Here is a 23,662-nt window from a genome sequence, read left to right as displayed (position 1 = left end):
GGGCTGATGTCCACACCAGGGGGTGGAGCCAGGCGGTTGGTCTCCACCCACCAAGGAGTTCACAGTCCTAGAGGAGGGAGAACACAGGCAGTTAGAGTGAAGCTAGGGAAGTGAGATGGAGAGTTGAGCTCAGGCAGAGCTTGAGTGCAGAGCAGAGTTAGAGTTTGAGAGGTGAAAGTGGAAGGAAAAAAGTGACAACTTAAGAGCCTGAAGTTGGTACGGGTGTGTGCCCCGGACAGAGACAGCAAGGTTAGCAGACGGCGGTGACCGTCTGCAGGAGTGGCCTATCGGAGGTGCTGTGAGGACCGTGGATGGGTGGTGACCCGGCGGTGCCGGACCGGTACATAAGGAGAAGCCAGCACCATTGGCAGGGGCCTTTCGGATCCCGGCAAGGCTAGGAGTCGCCATAAATTTGCCAAATCCGTCAGTGAAGGGGACCTCCAGGTTTCCAAACAACTAAGTCCCGATTGAAGGCAACCGTCCAACCGTATGAGAGAGACACCGCCACCACCAAGGCACCAGTTTCTCAGGGCCAGCGCCTGCGGGCAAAGAGGGGCTCCTCCGGCCCATATCCAAGTCGGGGAGCGGGTTACCGGTGGGAACCCATCGCTACCAACATTACACAAGGTGCAGGGAAAGAGACAGTCACCGTTAACTACCGGGGAAAAGCAACAGCAGCCGTCCGTGGGAACCGTCTTTCCAGCCGTGTGTTTTACCGAGAACTGTGTCACCGTCTCAGGCTGAGTGAGTACCACCGTGCCGTGAGGCACAGCGCTGTCCCCCCCGCGACCCTGCACCTCACCAGGCCCCGTACCTGGCCTGCCATCCCTCATCCTCCACCCCATCACTGGGCCCCGGGACAACCAACCCCTACCCAGGGAGGGGAGAACTAACAACCCTGCTGCTCCCTGTCACCGCTCCCGGGATCCCCATACAGAGCAGCGGTGGTGTTACCAAAAATCACCACAACCGTGGGAGGCGTCACGGACAATAAATCCCCAAAACCAAACCCCTTTTCACTCACGGGCGAGGAGCGCCGCTCGAGTCCCCGGAATCCGGCCCATCGCTCGAGCCACCGAGGAGCAGCGGCCGCAGCAGCAGCGGCAGCCGGACCCGAGCAGTGGTAGAGTGCAGCGTCCCCTCCTCCGCCCGCGACAACTTGGCGTCACGAACAGGATCTTACCGCTCTGCCGTCTGGTAGAGGTGCGCCTTGTTACCGCCGGAGGTGTCCGGCCACAAAATTTCAGAAGCCGCCATCTTTGGCGCGAAGAGTTCCCGCTCGAGCGTCTCCTCGAGTAGTGGAGGCGCGAAGGCCAAAATCCCGCCCCGATAGAGGAGGAGCCGGAAAGAGGCTAAGGGGGACGAAATGGCGGCTGGCCGCATGTGAGCGTGGCTATGGAAGCAGGGACGCCAGGACCCTGCGGCCATTTACTGTTTCCTGGAATAGGCCGCTGCTAAGGATGCTGAGTCCGACCAACAACACCGTGGTCCCCGCACCTGGCACCGCAGCAGGGGTGGAAGTCCGGACCGTCCAGCTAAGCAGCCGTCTGCAGGTCCGCATGCAGCTCCTCCTGGAGGAGTGGGAGGTCGACATGGCGGAAGTGGTGGCGGCCATACGGAGACGCGAGGTGGAGGGAGTCTTGGAAGGGAGGGTAAGTGACCCACGCCCCTGTACCCCTAGTGGGTCGGTCATCGCGGCTGAGGGACCCGGTCCATACCCGCTCACCCTGCTACCTCCTCCGCTACCCATGTTGGCTGCTGCTGCCCCGCCACTAGGCCCGCTACCACCACCATCGGTAGCGGTACCCTGCCAATCCGCCCCGGCGGACCGACCTGCAGCAGAAGCTCATGACCGCCCTGATTCGCTTCTATGGAGGAAGCCGAAGGCTGAGGCCGTCAGCAAAGATGCACCGGAGGCACGGCGGGGATGCAGCTGCCAGGAGGCAGAGCAAGCCATGTCACAGCGGGGTCCCTCATTACTGAAGGTGCCGGTCGTAGCCGACACGGAGGGACTCTGGCTGGGTCCGTCCCCCGCACACGCAGAACCGGAGCAAACAGAAGGTGCTCCCGGCTGGGAGCGGCGGCAACGGTAGCTGCGCAGGGAGATCGATGCCTGAGAGGGGTGTAGAGCGGATGTGCATGCCCGCATGAATATGGAGGAAGATCAACCGCAGCGAGCTACCATCGGGGTCCACAGCGGTGCACCATGTGAAGGTGGCACTAGAGTACCGCGATTGAGGATGGACTGTTAAGCCGGTGGTCCTCCGCCTAAAAGTTGTCGCGTTGGGACCACCAGTGTTTAAAAGTCTTTGAAAGTTTTGAAAAATGAAAATGAGTGATTAACCGAAGTTAACCTGATTGTCTACACTGCTGATTGACCCGGTCGTTGCCGGCACCATTGTCCCCGTGGGGACCGTCTGAAGTTGCGTAAGGGACTCCTTACGGACAAGCCCGTGAACTTGCAGGGCAACCACAAACTTGTGGGATGTAAATAATGTTCTTGTTGCAGCTTCCACCGTTGCCGCCTCCGGAGAGGCAGATTGGAGGGAGGGCCCGCAGTGGAGCAGGCTGGGGCCCAGCCACCACCGGAACCGGTGGCTACCCTCTGGGGGTTCCAGGGGCTCCCCAAGGACGTGGGTCCCCTGGAAAGGACAGATCCCGCTCGGGTAACTTGGTGCAGGAATGGGGTCAAGGGGTGCTGCCTGTTTTCTTAGGGGCAGCATCAGGGCCAGGTTACTTGGGTGGGAGAGAGCGGAAGCCGTAACCGTTTAAAACCGTTTGCAACGTTTAAGAAAGTGCCTCCCGATGTGGGATGATGTTAATATGCATGTATGTCTGTTACCGTTTTTTATCTTTTACAGTTTAAAAAGAAAAATAAAACCGGTGTTGGACGGGCAGCCCGCGGACGGTCTGAATTTTGCTAAGGGGGAATGTGACGCCCTGGACAAGCCAGGGGTCACAGGTAATGACATCACTACACCCTACACCCCGGTTAGGCACATCAAAGCTAGACCAGAAATCCTTGTTGCCTTCCCCAGGGGCTGATGTCCACACCAGGGGGTGGAGCCAGGCGGTTGGTCTCCACCCACCAAGGAGTTCACAGTCCTAGAGGAGGGAGAACACAGGCAGTTAGAGTGAAGCTAGGGAAGTGAGAGGGAGAGTTGAGCTTAGGCAGAGCTTGAGTGCAGAGCAGAGTTAGAGTTTGAGAGGTGAAAGTGGAAGGAGAAAAGTGACAACTTAAGAGCCTGAAGTTGGTCCGGGTGTGTGCCCCGGACAGAGACAGCAAGGCTAGCAGACGGCGGTGACCGTCTGCAGGAGTGGCCTATCGGAGGTGCCGTGAGGACCGTGGACGGGTGGTGACCCGGCGGTACCGGACCGGTACACAAGGAGAAGCCAGCACCATTGGCAGGGGCCTTTCGGATCCCGGCAAGGCTAGGAGTCGCCAAAAATCTGCCAAATCCGTCAGTGAAGGGGATCTCCGGGTTTCTAAACAACTAAGTCCCGATTGAAGGCAACCGTCCAACCGTATGAGAGAGACACCGCCACCGCCAAAGCACCAGTTTCTCAGGGCCAGCGCCTGCGGGCAAAGAGGGGCTCCTCCGGCCCATATCCAAGTTGGGGAGCGGGTTACCGGTGGGAACCCATCGCTACCAACATTACACAAGGTGCAGGGAAAGAGACAGTCACCGTTAACTACCGGGGAAAAGCAACAGCAGCCGTCCGTGGGAACCGTCTTTCCAGCCGTGTGTTTTACCGAGAACTGTGTCACCGTCTCAGGCTGAGTGAGTACCACCGTGCCGTGAGGCACAGCGCTGTCCCCCCCGCGACCCTGCACCTCACCAGGCCCCGTACCTGGCCTGCCATCCCTCATCCTCCACCCCATCACTGGGCCCCGGGACAACCAACCCCTACCCACGGAGGGGAGAACTAACAACCCTGCTGCTCCCTGTCACCGCTCCCGGGATCCCCATACAGAGCAGCGGTGGTGTTACCAAAAATCACCACAACCGTGGGTGGCGTCACGGACAATAAATCCCCAAAACCAAACCCCTTTTCACTCACGGGCGAGGAACGCCGCTCGAGTCCCCGGGATCCAGCCCATCGCTCGAGCCACTGAGCAGCAGCGGCCGCAGCAGCAGCGGCAGCCGGACCCGAGCAGTGGGAGAGCGCAGCGTCCCCTCCTCCGCCCGTGACACATACATACTAGGAAGGGCACAGGATGGGAACATATATACCAGGAAGGGGCTATATATACCAGGATGAGATTATACAGAGGGGCAATGTGTGTGTTGGGGGATATATAAAGAGGGACAGTTTGTGTGAGGTGATAGTATACAAAGAGGCAGCATACTTGTGGGATATTATACAGGGGGGCAGTGTGGGGTGATATTATACAGAGTAGCAGTGTGTGGGAATATTATACAGAGGAGCAGTATGTAGGGGATAATATACAAAGGGGTAGTGTTTGTGGGGATATTATACACAAGAGCGTTGTGTGTGGGCATATTATACAGAGGGGTATTGTGTGGGGGGATATTATACATGGGGCAGTTTGGGAGAGATTATGGAGAGGTGTGGTGTAGGGGGTGTATTATTAATATTCTGAGGGAAATACTTTATTTTCTGGAACAATTTCAAGAGTAGAGTTGAGCGCGGTTCGTGGTTCGTGGTTCTCCAGTTCGCGGCTCGAGTGATTTTGGGGCATGTTCTAGATCGAACTAGAACTCGAGCTTTTTGCAAAAGCTCGATAGTTCTAGAAACGTTCGAGAACGGTTCTAGCAGCCAAAAAACAGCTAAATCCTAGCTTGGTTTCTGCTGTAATAGTGTAAGTCACTCTGTGAATCAAACTATTATCACATTTCAGTGTATAGTGTGCGTGAACAGCGCCTTCAGATCACTGCTGTTTCTATAATGGCGATCGCCATTTTTTTTTTTTTTTTCTTGTCTTCCTTCCCTAAGCGCGCGCGTCTTGTGGGGCGGGCCAACATGTCAGCCAATCACAGACACACACACACCTAAGTGGACTTTGAGCCAGAGAAGCAACGGCATGTGTGATAGGATCTGCATGTCACATGTCCCTGCATTATAAAACCGGACATTTTCTTCACGAACGCCATTATCTGCCTTCTGCGTCTTTGGTGTCAGACATCAGTGTCGCAGCTCCGTCCTCCTGAGTCCTATAGCCGATACAGCTGTATGCGCTGCATACACAGCGTTAGACAGCTTAGGGAGAGCACATTCTAGCAGTCCTTTTAAGGGCTCAAAGCGGCAGGGTCAGAGAGCCATAAGTGACAGGTCCTGCAAACAGCAACAGCGTCTGTGTAGCCCAGGTCAGGGATTTCCTCCCTGCATTTCACCATTAGGAGGGAATAGAAAGGCAGGCTTCCATTCCTCTACCCAGAGCACCACAATCCTGCCACTGTACCCTCTTGTCCTCTGCACACTCCAACTCATTCTAAGTAAGCCATTATACTAGCAAACATTCAGTGTACCTAGTGGCATCCTATACGTGGCTATTGGACTTTGCTATAGTCCCACTAGTGCAAAGACATTTGCAGAGCACGTCTGCCTGCATTGCACACTACAACTTTTTTAAACTAAGCAATTTTACTAGCAAACACTCAGTGTACCTAGTGGCATCCTATACGTGGCTATTGGACTTTGCTATAGTCCCACTAGTGCCAAGACATTTGCAGAGCGCATCTGCCTGCGTTGCACACTCCAACTAATTATAACTAAGCCATTATACTTGCACACACTAAGTGTTTTTTAGTGGCATCCTATACGTGGCTATTGGACTTTGCTATAGTCCTACTAGTGCCAAGACATTTGCAGAGCGCATCTGCCTGCGTTGCACACTCCAACTAATTATAACTAAGCCATTATACTAGCACACACTCAGTGTACCTAGTGGCATCCTATACGTGGCTATTGGACTTTGCTATAGTCCCACTAGTGCCAAGACATTTGCAGCACGTCTGCCTGCGTTGCACACTCCAACTAATTATAACTAAGCCATTATACTAGCACACACTCAGTGTACCTAGTGGCATCCTATACGTGGCTATTGGACTTTGCTATAGTCCCACTAGTGCCAAGACATTTGCAGCACGTCTGCCTGCGTTGCACACTCCAACTAATTATAACTAAGCCATTATACTAGCACACACTCAGTGTACCTAGTGGCATCCTATACGTGGCTATTGGACTTTGCTATAGTCCCACTAGTGCCAAGACATTTGCAGCACGTCTGCCTGCGTTGCACACTCCAACTAATTATAACTAAGCCATTATACTAGCACACACTCAGTGTACCTAGTGGCATCCTATACGTGGCTATTGGACTTTGCTATAGTCCCACTAGTGCCAAGACATTTGCAGCACGTCTGCCTGCGTTGCACACTCCAACTAATTATAACTAAGCCATTATACTAGCACACACTCAGTGTACCTAGTGGCATCCTATACGTGGCTATTGGACTTTGCTATAGTCCCACTAGTGCCAAGACATTTGCAGCACGTCTGCCTGCGTTGCACACTCCAACTAATTATAACTAAGCCATTATACTAGCACACACTCAGTGTACCTAGTGGCATCCTATACGTGGCTATTGGACTTTGCTATAGTCCCACTAGTGCCAAGACATTTGCAGCACGTCTGCCTGCGTTGCACACTCCAACTAATTATAACTAAGCCATTATACTAGCACACACTCAGTGTACCTAGTGGCATCCTATACGTGGCTATTGGACTTTGCTATAGTCCTACTAGTGCCAAGACATTTGCAGAGCGCATCTGCCTGCGTTGCACACTCCAACTAATTATAACTAATCCATTATACTAGCACACACTCAGTGAACCTAGTGGCATCCTATACGTGGCTATTGGACTTTGCTATAGTCCCACTAGTGCCAAGACATTTGCAGCACGTCTGCCTGCGTTGCACACTCCAACTAATTATAACTAAGCCATTATACTAGCACACACTCAGTGTACCTAGTGGCATCCTATACGTGGCTATTGGACTTTGCTATAGTCCCACTAGTGCCAAGACATTTGCAGCACGTCTGCCTGCGTTGCACACTCCAACTAATTATAACTAAGCCATTATACTAGCACACACTCAGTGTACCTAGTGGCATCCTATACGTGGCTATTGGACTTTGCTATAGTCCCACTAGTGCCAAGACATTTGCAGCACGTCTGCCTGCGTTGCACACTCCAACTAATTATAACTAAGCCATTATACTAGCACACACTCAGTGTACCTAGTGGCATCCTATACGTGGCTATTGGACTTTGCTATAGTCCCACTAGTGCCAAGACATTTGCAGCACGTCTGCCTGCGTTGCACACTCCAACTAATTATAACTAAGCCATTATACTAGCACACACTCAGTGTACCTAGTGGCATCCTATACGTGGCTATTGGACTTTGCTATAGTCCCACTAGTGCCAAGACATTTGCAGCACGTCTGCCTGCGTTGCACACTCCAACTAATTATAACTAAGCCATTATACTAGCACACACTCAGTGTACCTAGTGGCATCCTATACGTGGCTATTGGACTTTGCTATAGTCCCACTAGTGCCAAGACATTTGCAGCACGTCTGCCTGCGTTGCACACTCCAACTAATTATAACTAAGCCATTATACTAGCACACACTCAGTGTACCTAGTGGCATCCTATACGTGGCTATTGGACTTTGCTATAGTCCCACTAGTGCCAAGACATTTGCAGCACGTCTGCCTGCGTTGCACACTCCAACTAATTATAACTAAGCCATTATACTAGCACACACTCAGTGTACCTAGTGGCATCCTATACGTGGCTATTGGACTTTGCTATAGTCCCACTAGTGCCAAGACATTTGCAGCACGTCTGCCTGCGTTGCACACTCCAACTAATTATAACTAAGCCATTATACTAGCACACACTCAGTGTACCTAGTGGCATCCTATACGTGGCTATTGGACTTTGCTATAGTCCCACTAGTGCCAAGACATTTGCAGAGCACGTCTGCCTGCATTGCACACTACAACTTTTTTAAACTAAGCAATTTTACTAGCAAACACTCAGTGTACCTAGTGGCATCCTATACGTGGCTATTGGACTTTGCTATAGTCCCACTTGTGCCAAGACATTTGCAGAGCGCATCTGCCTGCGTTGCACACTCCAACTAATTATAACTAAGCCATTATACTAGCACACACTCAGTGTACCTAGTGGCATCCTATACGTGGCTATTGGACTTTGCTATAGTCCTACTAGTGCCAAGACATTTGCAGAGCGCATCTGCCTGCGTTGCACACTCCAACTAATTATAACTAAGCCATTATACTAGCACACACTCAGTGTACCTAGTGGCATCCTATACGTGGCTATTGGACTTTGCTATAGTCCCACTAGTGCCAAGACATTTGCAGCACGTCTGCCTGCGTTGCACACTCCAACTAATTATAACTAAGCCATTATACTAGCACACACTCAGTGTACCTAGTGGCATCCTATACGTGGCTATTGGACTTTGCTATAGTCCCACTAGTGCCAAGACATTTGCAGCACGTCTGCCTGCGTTGCACACTCCAACTAATTATAACTAAGCCATTATACTAGCACACACTCAGTGTACCTAGTGGCATCCTATACGTGGCTATTGGACTTTGCTATAGTCCCACTAGTGCAAAGACATTTGCAGAGCACGTCTGCCTGCATTGCACACTACAACTTTTTTAAACTAAGCAATTTTACTAGCAAACACTCAGTGTACCTAGTGGCATCCTATACGTGGCTATTGGACTTTGCTATAGTCCCACTTGTGCCAAGACATTTGCAGAGCGCATCTGCCTGCGTTGCACACTCCAACTAATTATAACTAAGCCATTATACTAGCACACACTCAGTGTACCTAGTGGCATCCTATACGTGGCTATTGGACTTTGCTATAGTCCTACTAGTGCCAAGACATTTGCAGAGCGCATCTGCCTGCGTTGCACACTCCAACTAATTATAACTAAGCCATTATACTAGCACACACTCAGTGTACCTAGTGGCATCCTATACGTGGCTATTGGACTTTGCTATAGTCCCACTAGTGCCAAGACATTTGCAGCACGTCTGCCTGCGTTGCACACTCCAACTAATTATAACTAAGCCATTATACTAGCACACACTCAGTGTACCTAGTGGCATCCTATACGTGGCTATTGGACTTTGCTATAGTCCCACTAGTGCCAAGACATTTGCAGCACGTCTGCCTGCGTTGCACACTCCAACTAATTATAACTAAGCCATTATACTAGCACACACTCAGTGTACCTAGTGGCATCCTATACGTGGCTATTGGACTTTGCTATAGTCCCACTAGTGCCAAGACATTTGCAGCACGTCTGCCTGCGTTGCACACTCCAACTAATTATAACTAAGTTACATTGTCAGGGATATTTATTCTTTATTATTCTGCTGTTAATAAAGCTAGACCACCACTGCAATCTTCACCACCTCTCAATTTTTACTACCACATTTTCAGTCCACAATCTTGTCGCAATCAACATGAGTGGCAAAATGACAGATGCTGGTGGAAAGGGGAAGAGGCGTGGTGGAAAAGGAAAAAAAGGTTTTGTCAGTGGGGAAGGTGCCAAAGATCCATTATCATCTGCTGAAGATAGACCATCTACTAGCAAAAGTAAGATGTCTACTACTTATTGTGGACAATCCGATGTGCTCCCTTTTTTACGGACACGAACAAGAGGAACAAAGGTAGATGATGGGCAAAAAAGGAAAATGCTTGAATGGATCTCAAGTGGTCCAACAAGTGCCCTCTCAGCCACTTCAAGTACCGCATCCAAAAAACACCATTCCTCTGAGTTGTCATCCCAATCACACTTGATTTCTCCCAGCTCTGAAGTCTCCATCAGCCCTGCACAGTATGGTGGAACTGAGATGGCTGAGTCTGCAGAGCTGTTCAGTCACACTATAGCCTGGGAATCAGAGGTCTGCTCCCAAGCTACAGTGAGTACAGAACAGGAAATGGTCTGCAGTGATGCCCAGAACCTTTGTGACTCAGATTCAGGCCGTGAGGACCAAGTTTCTGAGCATAATGTTGACCCTTTGTCACAAACTGTAACACCTGTGGTTATAGACAATGAGGAACATACTGATGAAGATGAGACGCAGATACCCGATTGGGATGACAACTTAAATATTCGGTCAGGGCAAGAAGAGGCTCGGTCTGAGGGGGAGGGGAGTGCGAACACAACAATTGATGATGACGTTCTAGATCCCACCTACTGTCAACCCCCAGTCAGGCACTCGAGGAGGTCAACAGAGGCGGTGGAGGAGGATGCAACCGACGACGAAGTTACCTTGCGCCTTCCTGGACAGAGTCGGAGCACTGGTAGCACGTCTACAACTGCATCCTCAGCCACCACTCTGCCTATGAGCATTATTCGGGGTGGATCAACAGGTCGCATGGCCTCTAAGCCTTGCCTAGCCTGGGCCTTTTTTCACATCGAAAAAGATCGCCCAACTCATGTGATATGTAACATTTGTCATGATTCTGTTAGTAGAGGTCAAAACCTCAGCAGTTTGACAACTTCTTCCATGAATCGTCACATGAATAAATATCATAAGTCCCGGTGGGAAGCTCACCGTGCTGCAATGCCGGCTAGCGGAGCGAACCATCCACCGCCCGCCCCTTCCAGTGCATCCGCGCGCTCTTCATCTTCTAGGACTGTGGGGACAGCTGTCACACCTGTTTTTCCACGCAAAACTTCCACCACTGTAACCGCAACAGGCAGTTTGCTTGTAAGGTCGTCAGTTGGTTTGGAAGGGGAAACAAGTGAGTGTGTACAGCTCTCTCAGACATCGATAGCACCAACGTTGGATGAAGGCAACATCATGTCTCCGCCTGCACTTTCCTCACAAACCTGCATTTTTCCAGGGACACCCTACTCAACACCGTCTACACACAGCAGCCAGATCTCTGTCCCTCAGATGTGGTCAAATAAAAGGCCACTTCCTCCGACCCATGACAAAGCTAAGAGGTTGACTCTATCCCTCTGTAAGCTGTTGGCTATCGAAATGCTGCCTTTCCGCCTAGTGGACACACAGGATTTTAGAGACCTTATGTCTGTCGCTGTGCCCCAGTACCAGATGCCTAGTCGCCACTACTTCTCTAAGAAAGGTGTGCCCGCGCTACACCAGCATGTCGCACACAACATCACCGCTTCCTTGAGAAACTCTGTGTGTGAACGGGTGCATTTCACCACCGATACTTGGACCAGTAAGCATGGACAGGGACGTTACATGTCGCTGACTGGGCACTGGGTAACTATGGTGATAGATGGTGAAGGGTCTGCTGCACAAGTCTTGCCGTCCCCACGACTTGTGTGTCAATCCTCTGTCTGTCCAAGTTCCGCCACAGCTTCTGCATCCTCCACCTCATCTGGGTCCTCCACCTCCGCCCCAAGCCTGCCTGGTCAGGCCACCAGCGTTCTCACTGCGCAGAAGGAATCACGCACGCCTCATTACTATGCTGGCAGCCGAGCGCAACGGCATCAGGCGGTCTTTAGCTTGATATGTCTTGGTAATAAGAGTCACACAGCTGAGGAGTTGTGGTCAGCTCTGCGGTCCGAGTTTAATAAATGGTTGTCTCCACTCAACCTGCAGCCTGGTAAGGCCGTGTGCGACAATGCTGCAAACCTGGGTGCGGCCCTTCGCCTGGGCAAGGTGACACACGTACCTTGTATGGCTCACGTGTTGAACCTTGTCGTGCAGCAATTTTTAACACACTATCCCGGCCTAGATGGCCTTCTGAACAGGGCACGAAAACTGTCTGCTCACTTCCGGCGTTCAAGCGCCGCAGCTGAGCGACTTGCATCGCTACAGAAGTCTTTCGGCCTGCCGGTTCATCGCCTGAAATGCGATGTGGCGACACGCTGGAATTCAACTCTCCACATGTTACAGCGACTGTGGCAGCACCGCAGAGCCCTGGTGCAATACGTCATGACGTATAGCCTGGGCCAACGAGATGCAGAGGTGGGGCAGATCACCCTGATGGAGTGGTCTCAGATCAAGGACCTATGCACCCTTCTGCACAGTTTCGACATGGCGACGAATATGTTTAGCTCTGACAATGCCATTATCAGCATGACGATTCCAGTCATTTACATGCTGGAGCACACGCTAAACACTATTCGGAGTCAGGGGGTGGGACAACATGAAGGGGAGGAACTACAGGAGGATTCATATGTGCAAGGGACAACAACATCACCAAGGTCCAGACGTTCATCATCACCAACGCAGCAGGCATGGGACCATGGGGAACAGGGATCGACAAGGGCGCATAGTAGCAGGCGAAATGTTGAGCAAGGTGCAGGAGAACATGAAGAAATGGAGGACGAACTGTCCATGGACATGGAAGACTCAGCGGATGAGGGAGACCTTGGTCAAATTTCAGTTGAAAGAGGTTGGGGGGAGATGTCAGAGGAAGAAAGAACGGGTAGCACCTCTATGCCACAAACACAGCGTGGACTTGGTCCGCATGGCTGCGCAAGACACATGAGTGCCTTTTTGTTGCACTACCTCCAACATGACAGTCGTATTGTCAAAATTAGAAGTGATGATGACTACTGGATTGCCACACTATTAGATCCCCGGTACAAGTCCAAATTTTGTGACATAATTCCAGCCATAGAAAGGGACGCACGTATGCAGGAGTATCAGCAGAAGCTGTTACTCGATCTTAGCTCGGCTTTTCCACCAAACAACCGTGCAGGTGCAGGGAGGGAATCTCCCAGTTGTAACTTGACAAACATGGGACGGTCTCGTCATCTTCACCAGTCTACCCGTACCAGTAGGACCGTATCTGGTGCCGGTAACAGCAATTTTATGGAATCTTTTCATAATTTTTTTAGACCCTCTTTTGCAAGGCCACCAGAGACAACAAGTCTGACACATACTCAACGGCTGGAGAGGATGATACAGGAGTATCTCCAAATGAACATCGATGCCATGACTGTGCAACTGGAGCCTTGCTCCTTTTGGGCTTCAAACATAGAAAAATGGCCAGAGCTCTCCAGTTACGCCTTGGAGATTTTGTCGTGTCCAGCTGCCAGCGTTGTCTCTGAACGTGTATTCAGTGCTGCTGGGTGTGTGCTGACAGATAAGCGCACGCGTCTGTCCAGTGACAATGTGGACAGACTGACGTTCATCAAAATGAACAAGTCATGGATCCAGAAGGAATTTACTACCCCTGTGTCATCCTGGGGAGAGTAAATGCTTGTGGATTTGGAATGTGCTTGATGCAAATCAAAACATCCTGTTTGCAACTAGGGCCCAAGTGCTGCCACTGATGGGGTGGGTGTCTGTGTGGCCCAATTTTTGGAAAAAAGGGAGACTTCGCTTGGAGTAACCCTTGCTTGATGTGTTTTTAAAAGAAGCCAAGATGAACAGAGCTGGGATCAGGAAAGACTTTGCTACCTACCCCGGTGTCATCCTGGGGACGGATAAGAATGGCGTATTTTTGAATGTGCTTGATGCAAATCAAAACATCCTGTTTGCAACTAGGGCCCAAGTGCTGCCACTGATGGGGTGGGTGTCTGTGTGGCCCAATTTTTGGAAAAAAAGGGAGACTCCGCTTGGAGTAACCCTTGCTTGATGTGTTTTTAAAAGAAGCCAAGATGAACAGAGCTGGGATCAGCAAAGACTTTGCTACCTACCCCGGTGTCATCCTGGGGACGGATAAGAATGGCGTATTTTTGAATGTGCTTGATGAAAATCAAAACATCCTGTTTGCAACTAGGGCCCAAGTGCTGCCACTGATGGGGTGGGTGTCTGTGTGGCCCAATTTTTGGAAAAAAAGGGAGACTCCGCTTGGAGTAACCCTTGCTTGATGTGTTTTTAAAAGAAGCCAAGATGAACAGAGCTGGGATCAGCAAAGACTTTGCTACCTACCCCGGTGTCATCCTGGGGACGGATAAGAATGGCGTATTTTTGAATGTGCTTGATGCAAATCAAAACATCCTGTTTGCAACTAGGGCCCAAGTGCTGCCACTGATGGGGTGGGTGTCTGTGTGGCCCAATTTTTGGAAAAAAGGGAGACTCCGCTTGGAGTAACCCTTGCTTGATGTGTTTTTAAAAGAAGCCAAGATGAACAGAGCTGGGATCAGGAAATACTTTGCTACCTACCCCGGTGTCATCCTGGGGACGGATAAGAATGGCGTATTTTTGAATGTGCTTGATGCAAATCAAAACATCCTGTTTGCAACTAGGGCCCAAGTGCTGCCACTGATGGGGTGGGTGTCTGTGTGGCCCAATTTTTGGAAAAAAAGGGAGACTCCGCTTGGAGTAACCCTTGCTTGATGTGTTTTTAAAAGAAGCCAAGATGAACAGAGCTGGGATCAGGAAAGACTTTGCTACCTACCCCGGTGTCATCCTGGGGACGGATAAGAATGGCGTATTTTTGAATGTGCTTGATGCAAATCAAAACATCCTGTTTGCAACTAGGGCCCAAGTGCTGCCACTGATGGGGTGGGTGTCTGTGTGGCCCAATTTTTGGAAAAAAAGGGAGACTCCGCTTGGAGTAACCCTTGCTTGATGTGTTTTTAAAAGAAGCCAAGATGAACAGAGCTGGGATCAGCAAAGACTTTGCTACCTACCCCGGTGTCATCCTGGGGACGGATAAGAATGGCGTATTTTTGAATGTGCTTGATGCAAATCAAAACATCCTGTTTGCAACTAGGGCCCAAGTGCTGCCACTGATGGGGTGGGTGTCTGTGTGGCCCAATTTTTGGAAAAGAAAGGGAGACTCCGCTTGGAGTAACCCTTGCTTGATGTGTTTTTAAAAGAAGCCAAGATGAACAGAGCTGGGATCAGCAAAGACTTTGCTACCTACCCCGGTGTCATCCTGGGGACGGATAAGAATGGCGTATTTTTGAATGTGCTTGATGCAAATCAAAACATCCTGTTTGCAACTAGGGCCCAAGTGCTGCCACTGATGGGGTGGGTGTCTGTGTGGCCCAATTTTTGGAAAAAAAGGGAGACTCCGCTTGGAGTAACCCTTGCTTGATGTGTTTTTAAAAGAAGCCAAGATGAACAGAGCTGGGATCAGGAAAGACTTTGCTACCTACCCCGGTGTCATCCTGGGGACGGATAAGAATGGCGTATTTTTGAATGTGCTTGATGCAAATCAAAACATCCTGTTTGCAACTAGGGCCCAAGTGCTGCCACTGATGGGGTGGGTGTCTGTGTGGCCCAATTTTTGGAAAAAAAGGGAGACTCCGCTTGGAGTAACCCTTGCTTGATGTGTTTTTAAAAGAAGCCAAGATGAACAGAGCTGGGATCAGGAAAGACTTTGCTACCTACCCCGGTGTCATCCTGGGGACGGATAAGAATGGCGTATTTTTGAATGTGCTTGATGCAAATCAAAACATCCTGTTTGCAACTAGGGCCCAAGTGCTGCCACTGATGGGGTGGGTGTCTGTGTGGCCCAATTTTTGGAAAAAAAGGGAGACTCCGCTTGGAGTAACCCTTGCTTGATGTGTTTTTAAAAGAAGCCAAGATGAACAGAGCTGGGATCAGGAAAGACTTTGCTACCTACCCCGGTGTCATCCTGGGGACGGATAAGAATGGCGTATTTTTGAATGTGCTTGATGCAAATCAAAACATCCTGTTTGCAACTAGGGCCCAAGTGCTGCCACTGATGGGGTGGGTGTCTGTGTGGCCCAATTTTTGGAAAAAAAGGGAGACTCCGCTTGGAGTAACCCTTGCTTGATGTGTTTTTAAAAGAAGCCAAGATGAACAGAGCTGGGATCAGCAAAGACTTTGCTACCTACCCCGGTGTCATCCTGGGGACGGATAAGAATGGCGTATTTTTGAATGTGCTTGATGCAAATCAAAACATCCTGTTTGCAACTAGGGCCCAAGTGCTGCCACTGATGGGGTGGGTGTCTGTGTGGCCCAATTTTTGGAAAAAAAGGGAGACTCCGCTTGGAGTAACCCTTGCTTGATGTGTTTTTAAAAGAAGCCAAGATGAACAGAGCTGGGATCAGCAAAGACTTTGCTACCTACCCCGGTGTCATCCTGGGGACGGATAAGAATGGCGTATTTTTGAATGTGCTTGATGCAAATCAAAACATCCTGTTTGCAACTAGGGCCCAAGTGCTGCCACTGATGGGGTGGGTGTCTGTGTGGCCCAATTTTTTGAAAAAAGGGAGACTCCGCTTGGAGTAACCCTTGCTTACATTGTTTTTAAAAGAAGCCAAGATGAACAAGTCATGGGTCAGCAAAGACTTTGCTACCTACCCCGGTGTCATCCTGGGGATGGATAAGAATGGCGTATTTTTGAATGTGCTTGATGCAAATGTAGCTGTGAAGTGTACAACTGGGGCACAACTGCTGCCACTGAAGGGGTGGGTGTGTGTGTGGCCCAATTTTTGGAAAAAATGGAGACTCCGCTTGGAGTAACCCTTGCTTACATTGTTTTTAAAAGAAGCCAAGATGAACAAGTCATGGGTCAGCAAAGACTTTGCTACCTACCCCGGTGTCATCCTGGGGATGGATAAGAATGGCGTATTTTTGAATGTGCTTGATGCAAATGTAGCTGTGAAGTGTACAACTGGGGCACAACTGCTGCCACTGAAGGGGTGGGTGTGTGTGTGGCCCAATTTTTGGAAAAAATGGAGACTCCGCTTGGAGTCACCTTGCGGTGTTTTACATGATTTTAGAAGGGCGTGCCATGCCTATATCTGTGTGTCCTCCTCTTTTTCCTTGTCCAGCTGTTTTGTTTTCGCATGAGTATATGTCCTTGTCACTTTCCAATGTGTTTGAGTTGTTTGTCACCTTTAGGACACCTTTGAGGGTGTTTTCTAGGTGTTTTTCTGTGTTTGTGATTGCCTGCCATTGTTTCCTATGCAGTTCGAGTTCGGTTCGTCGAACGTTCGACGAACCGAACTCGAACGGGAGGTCCGTTCGGCGAACCAACCTCGAGCCGAACCGCGACCGGTTCGCTCATCTCTATTCAAGAGTGCTAACACTTTTAGCCATGAGTGTGTGTGTGTGTGTGTGTGTGTATAGATTGCAAAAAGTTTGAGGGGTGGAGGTAGAGCTGGGGTGAAGCCTGGGTGGAGTCTCAAGGATCCCCAATAATGTTGCCAGTATGGGGCCCTGAAATTCCTAGTGGCGGCCCTGTTTGGTAATGTATGAAACTCCTCCTTCTCTTCAGTGTGGCATATATTTAGTAATACATATCGATAGCCATTTCCAGAAGAGGTCTCTTAAAACCGAAACTCTCTGATAAGGGGTTACTGAACTGACATTACCACCACCCAAGCCCATGCAGCTTGGAGGACTGTCCCATGGGAGGATAAAATCCTCAACTCCTAAATAGCGAGGAGTTTGTTTTTTCTGTGGCAAAAAGGGACACTTTGTCACTCTATCTGCCCCTCATGCACAAAGAAAAACAGCAGTCAGAAAACTGTTAGACCCAGGTGGGTTGGATGATTCCAACCTGGGTCTATGTATTACGTCCACTATGGTGTCTCAATATGTAATACCTACAATGGTTAAGGTTGGGGACTTAGATGTCCCTATAATTGTCTTTCTGGATAGTGGTTCAGGGGCAATCATAATTAATGAACAGTTTGCTTGTTTTCTCTGTTAAAATTGAAGGCATTATCAAATCCGGTACAGATTTTTTGCCATTGATATGTCCCTAGAGATGGGCAAATATTAAAATATTCGAGTTCAGATGATTCAAGCAAAATAATTTCTATTATTCGTGTATTCATACCGAATAACAAACCCAATGCAAGTCAATAGGAAACTCGAATAATTTTCAGAAGGACCTTGTAAATCCGTCTGGGAAGGCAGTAAAAATGCTGAAATGGTTGGAAAAGTGCTGAAACTGAATGGAAACAGCATATATTAATGCCCAGCACGGATAAAGCAGATGGCTACAGGCTGCAGCCCCAGCTATGTGAGATACTTTGGCTGTGTAGAGTGCTGGCCAAAAGTATTGGCACCCCCTGCAATTCTGTCAAATAATACTCAGTTTCTTCTTGACAATTATTGCAATCACAAATTCTTTGGTATTATCTTAATTTAATTTGTCTTCAATGAAAAAAAAAAAAATTGTCATAAAGCCAAATTGTATATAATTCCACACCAAACATAAAAAAGGGGTGGACAAAAGTATTGGCACTGTTTGAAAAATCATGTGATGCTTCTCTAATTTGTGTAATTAACAGCACCTGTAACTTACCTGTGGCACCTAACAGGTGCTGGCAATAACTAAATCACACTTGCAGCCAGTTGACATGGATTAAAGTTGAATCAACCTCTGTCCTGTGTCCTTGTGTGTACCACATTGAGCATGGAGAAAAGAAAGAAGACCAAAGAACTGTCTGAGGACTTGAGAATCCAAATTGTGATGAAGCATGAGCAATCTCAAGGCTACAAATCCATCTCCAAAGATCTGAAAGTTCCTGTGTCTACGGTGCGCAGTATCATCAAGCCGTTTAAAGCCCATGCCACTGTGGCTAACCTCCCTAGATGTGGAAGGAAAACAAAAATTGACGAGAGATTTCACGCAAGATTGTGCGGATGGTGGATAAAGAACCTTGACTAACATCCAAACAAGTTCAAGCTGCCCTGCAGTCCGAGGGTACAACAGTGTCAACCCATACTATCCGTCGGCGTCTGAATGAAAAGGGACTGGATACCCAGGAAGACCCCACTTCTTACCCCGAGACATAAAAAAGCCAGACTGGAGTTTGCCAAAACTTACCTGAGAAAGCCTAAAACGTTTTGGAAGAATGTTTTCTGGTCATATGAGACAAAAGTAGAGCTTTTTGGAAAAGCTATCAACATAGAGTTTACAGGGAATGAAAAAAGAGGCATTCAAAGAAAAGAACACGGTCCCTACAGTCAAACATGGTGGAGGTTCCTTGATGTTTTGGGGTTGCTTTGCTGCCTCTGGCACTGGACTGCTTGATCGTGTGCATGGCATTATGAAGTCTGAAGATTACCAACAAATTTTGCAACGTAATGTAGGGCCCAGTGTGAGAAAGCTGGGTCTTCCTCAGAGGTCATGGGTCTTCCAGCAGGACAATGACCCAAAACACACTTCAAAAAGCACTAGAAAATGGTTTGATAGAAAGCACTGGAGACTACTGAAGTGGCCAGCAATGAGTCCAGACCTGAATCCCATAGAACACCTGTGGAGAGATCTCAAACTGGCAGTTTGGAGAAGGCACCCTTCGAATCTCAAGGTCCTGGAGCAGTTTGACAAAGAAGAATGGTCTAAAATTCCAGCAGAGCATTGTAAGAAACTCATTGATAGTTACCGGAAGCAGTTGTTTGCAGTTGTTTTGGCTAAAGGTTGTACAACCAAGTATTAGGCTAAGGGTGCCAATACTTTCGTCTGGTCCATTTTTGGAGTTTTGTGTGAAATGATCAATGATTTGATTTTTGTTTCATTCTCTTTTGTATTTTTTCATTGCAAGCAAAATAAATGAAGATAATAATACCAAAGAATTTGTGATTGCAAACATTTTCAAGAAGAAACTGAGTATTATCTGACAGAATTGCAGGGGTGCCAATACTTTTGGCCAGCACTGTATCAAAATAAGAGGTACACCATTTGGCTTTTTTTTTAAATTATTTAAATAAATATTTTAAAGACAGTGCAGTCTTCTCCAATTTTGATACCCACCCAAGATAAAGCCAACAGCTAAGGGCTGGTATTCTCAGGCGGGGAGGCCAATCATTATTGGGCTCTCCACAGCCTAAAAATAGCAGCCTGCAGCCTGCAACAAATTTCAGCACCTAATCTGCATCTCCTGGCAGAAAACCGAAACATAACCGCAATGCGGTTTTGATGCATTTTTGACATGGTTTTCTGCCAGGAGATGCAGATTTGTGGCAAAAATTTGTTACAGACATTTCTGCACTATATCTACCGTACATCTCGTAGCAGAAAAACACACCGAAACCACATAAAAAACAGATGCGGTTTCAGTGCTTTTTTGCCAGGAGATACCAATTTGGTGCAATGTTATCACCCAAATACTCAATGTGCATACATTGCCCAATCCGATAATCTGGCATTGAGTATTTGGTTGCAGACATTTCTGTACTAAATCTGCATCTCCTGGCAGAAAAATGCACCAAACCGCGATGCAGTTTTGACACAGTTTTCTGTAAGGAGATGCAGATTTGTTGCAGACATTCTGCACCGAAACCACATGAAGAACATGTGGTTTTGGTACGTTTTCTGTCAGGAGATGCAGATTTGGTGCGGAAATGTCTGCACCCAAATACTCACATTGCTAATCCAGTAATCTAGATTTGAGTTCAATCACTTCAGCTGAGATTACAACTAGGGTTCCCACAGTACCCCAGCTGTGACCTCAGGTGAACTGACCTAAAGTTAACTCATTTAACTAAGTGACCTCACCTCTGGTGAATGCATTGAACTCAATGCTTGATTACCAGATTAGGCAATGTGTGTGTGGCGCCCCTGACCTGGTCAGGCACCACTGAGTACTGCACCCATGCTGGGGACAGTACAATACAGGTAATCCAGAAGGCTGACAGGGGTGTGGAACACAGGCGCATAGTGATCAGGTCTCACACATGTACCCATGAGAGGACCCCTGGGGATCCCAGGAGGGGGCAAAGCCTATACCTCCACTGGAATAGTGGCAGGGGGTTAAAAGCCTCCATCTCCTCTCAAGGGGTGTGGTAAGAGAATCTGGTTGCTAGGTGGCGTAGGCAAGAACAGGAGAGGAGGAGCAGTGAGTCAGTTAGAGAGAGAACTCCATAGGGCTCAGTGAGGAGCAGACCTGTGGGGCTGTTGCTGTCTAACAGCGCCCGCGCAGTGGCTACAGACGGGGGAGAACGGTCAACTAGGAGTGCTGCCTGAAAGCCAGCTTCAGCTAGCGAGTGCAACGGAGTGGGAAGTAAGGAGACTTCTAGAGAGCACCAGGCCCAACCGGGCGGCAGATCCCGAAGCGAGGACAGATTCACCTTTCCCTGCTAAACCTGCCGGTGTGGGGCTCTTACAGCCCACACCACAACAACCAAAAGCCGCAGCCACGTAACCGCAAGTAGGGCCCATAGGTCACAGGAGGCAAGAGGCTGGAGTGGCCTGGCCCGGGGAACAAGCACACGGCAAAACAAGAAGGGGAGAGAGGCTTGGAGCATCTTCCCTGGGTGACCCCCATAGGGACTCAAAGTCGGGGTCACCCCAAACCACCAAGGGCTAAGGAAGGCGAGTTTGTAGTCACCCTCATACAGTCAGCCGGAAGGATACCTGGTTCCCACCTGGTTCATCCCAGCTACGCCCGGGTTACTCACCCTGCCACCTGAAGTGAGTAAAAACCCTGAAAGACACTTTGCCTGTGTGTGGTCATTCTGCGACTTGTGGTACTACAAACCTACACAGGGCCCTGGGGCTTGCCTCACTCTCAGGAGGCTATTCCAACTAACTGCACACACCATCAGCCCCAGGCGTCCCCTAACCTGCAGTGGCGGTCCCCACTGACCGCAATACTGAGAGTGGCGTCACGATCAAAACAGAAGATTTCCTACCAGTGACGGAGATCCAGCAACGTGGAGTCCCTGAAGGTAACGCACCGACACCGACACACTACCTGTGGGGCTTCACATCTGGCGTCACGAACAGGATAAGGACTAGACCTGTTCAGACAGGTGACCATGTGCCTGGGCGGTCCGCTTGAAAAATTGGAAGCGCCGCCATATTGCCACCATGAAAAGCGCGCTGAAAAACAACAGCAGCCCGCGCTGGGAGAAGTTACCGCCCACGAAGAGGCGTGGCTACCCAGAGATCCCCTGCAGAGTTCTGACCTTGCCAGCTATGAGAGTGGAAGCGTCGAGAGACGGCGGGAAGGAAAGGAAGCCACAAGCCTGCTGCTGGGAGAGGAGCTGCTGAAAGAGGCAGAGCAGAAACTGGACAGCTTGTTACAGGAGGCAGCGAAGAGTCCACTGCTGGGAGACCGTGCAGAAGACGGCGCAGAAGAAATGGCGTCTGACCGCAGGAACCCAGAACCAGGCTCCGCTGCCTGGTGGTACCGAGAGCTGGCCCAGTTTTGCAACCGGCTGGAGACCCGGGTCGTGGAGCAGATTCGGGAGGAACGGATGGAACTGCAGGAGATGACCGCGGCGGTTCGGGCCTATGAAGGGAGAGCTGCGCGCCGGGTGTCAGGCGGGACGGCGACGACGCAGACCCCAGTGCTACCAACAACGGGTGAGTCGAATGATGCCCCGGCCCGCGCAAGTGCCCCGACCCCTGCTGCCACGTCCGCGGTCCCTGAAGAGGCGTCCGGTGCGGCGACGCTGAAGCAGGCCGCAGCCACGCCAGGTGCGGCCCTCCAAGCCCCAGCGGCTGCAGCGATGCCCTGCTCGGCCCACCAAGACCCAGTCCCTGCAGCGATGCCCTGCCCGGCCCGCCAGGACCAGGCCGCCGCCATCCTGGGCGCGGCCCGCCAAGACCAGGCCGCCGCCATACAGGGCGCGGCCCGCCAAGCCCAGACTGCTGCAGCGACGTCCAGCCCAGCCTGCACAGAGCCCCCTGCAACAGCGACACTGATCCAGGCCGCCGCCATGCCAGGCGCGGCCCGCCAAGACCAGGCCGCCGCCATCCCGGGCGCGGCCCGCCAAGACCAGGCCGCCGCCATGCCAGGCGCGGCCCGCCAAGGAAAGACTACCTCAGCATTTACCCCGGCCTGTAAGGCCAGAGCAGACACCGCTCCCCGGTCCACAGAGGTTCCTGATAGGCAGCCCACGGTGGGTGAAGACCCTGCATATTGGCAGATGAGGGCTGACCTGGAGGCCAAATTTCCACAATGGTTGGTGAGCCAGTACATACCCCCTCCGCATACCCCAAAGAGTCTCCTGCTAACTCCTGCAGCAGCTACACCAAGGAGTCCCTCACCTGGGCCGGCCGAAGAGCATCCATCCCCAGCACTGCCACAGCCGGAGTGCCAGGAAGAACTAAGGGGGAGAGGAGGCCAGGACGCAGAAGGGTTGACTCCGACTCCAGTGTCACCAGTAGCAGTTGTGTATTCAGAGCCGGAAATGCTGCCATACTCCCGCTGGGACGAGGAGGACCTGACCCCCTCTGCAGAAGAAGAGCTGCCTAAGAGCTTCACCTGGGAGCCCACAGGCATGGATCCAGCCCGCAAGACACGGCGCAGAAGAACACAGTTTGCTCCAGCACCACAGTCTCCTGAACAGAGAGCAGTCACCGCCAGAGACCTAAAGGAGAAGCGTTTGTTGAGAGAGTCCAAAGCCCAGGCTAGAGGACCCCTGTGTTATGGCGTAGTGGAAGATTTCAACTTGAAAAGTGGTTATGGCTTCATTGTAGCACCAGGAATAAAAGAAGGGATATTTGTAAACCGCAGAGATGTGAACGCTCATCTGCCAAGAGGACACCCTTGTAGAAATCTAAAGATGGGGGATTCCGTTCAGTTCACCCTGCATCAAGGCGAAAGAGGATTGTATGCTCTGGGCGTAACGCTATGTCCCAACAAACCTTACAGCCATCCCCTGCAACAAGAAAGACAAGACAGAGATAAAGGAACAGATACAGAAAAGGAATCAGATGCAGACCAAGAAAAGAAAGACACAGAACCTA

Source organism: Anomaloglossus baeobatrachus, chromosome 2 (assembly GCF_048569485.1).
Source record: "Anomaloglossus baeobatrachus isolate aAnoBae1 chromosome 2, aAnoBae1.hap1, whole genome shotgun sequence".
NCBI classification, from domain to species: Eukaryota; Metazoa; Chordata; class Amphibia; order Anura; family Aromobatidae; genus Anomaloglossus; species Anomaloglossus baeobatrachus.
This window is presented reverse-complemented; position numbering follows the sequence as displayed.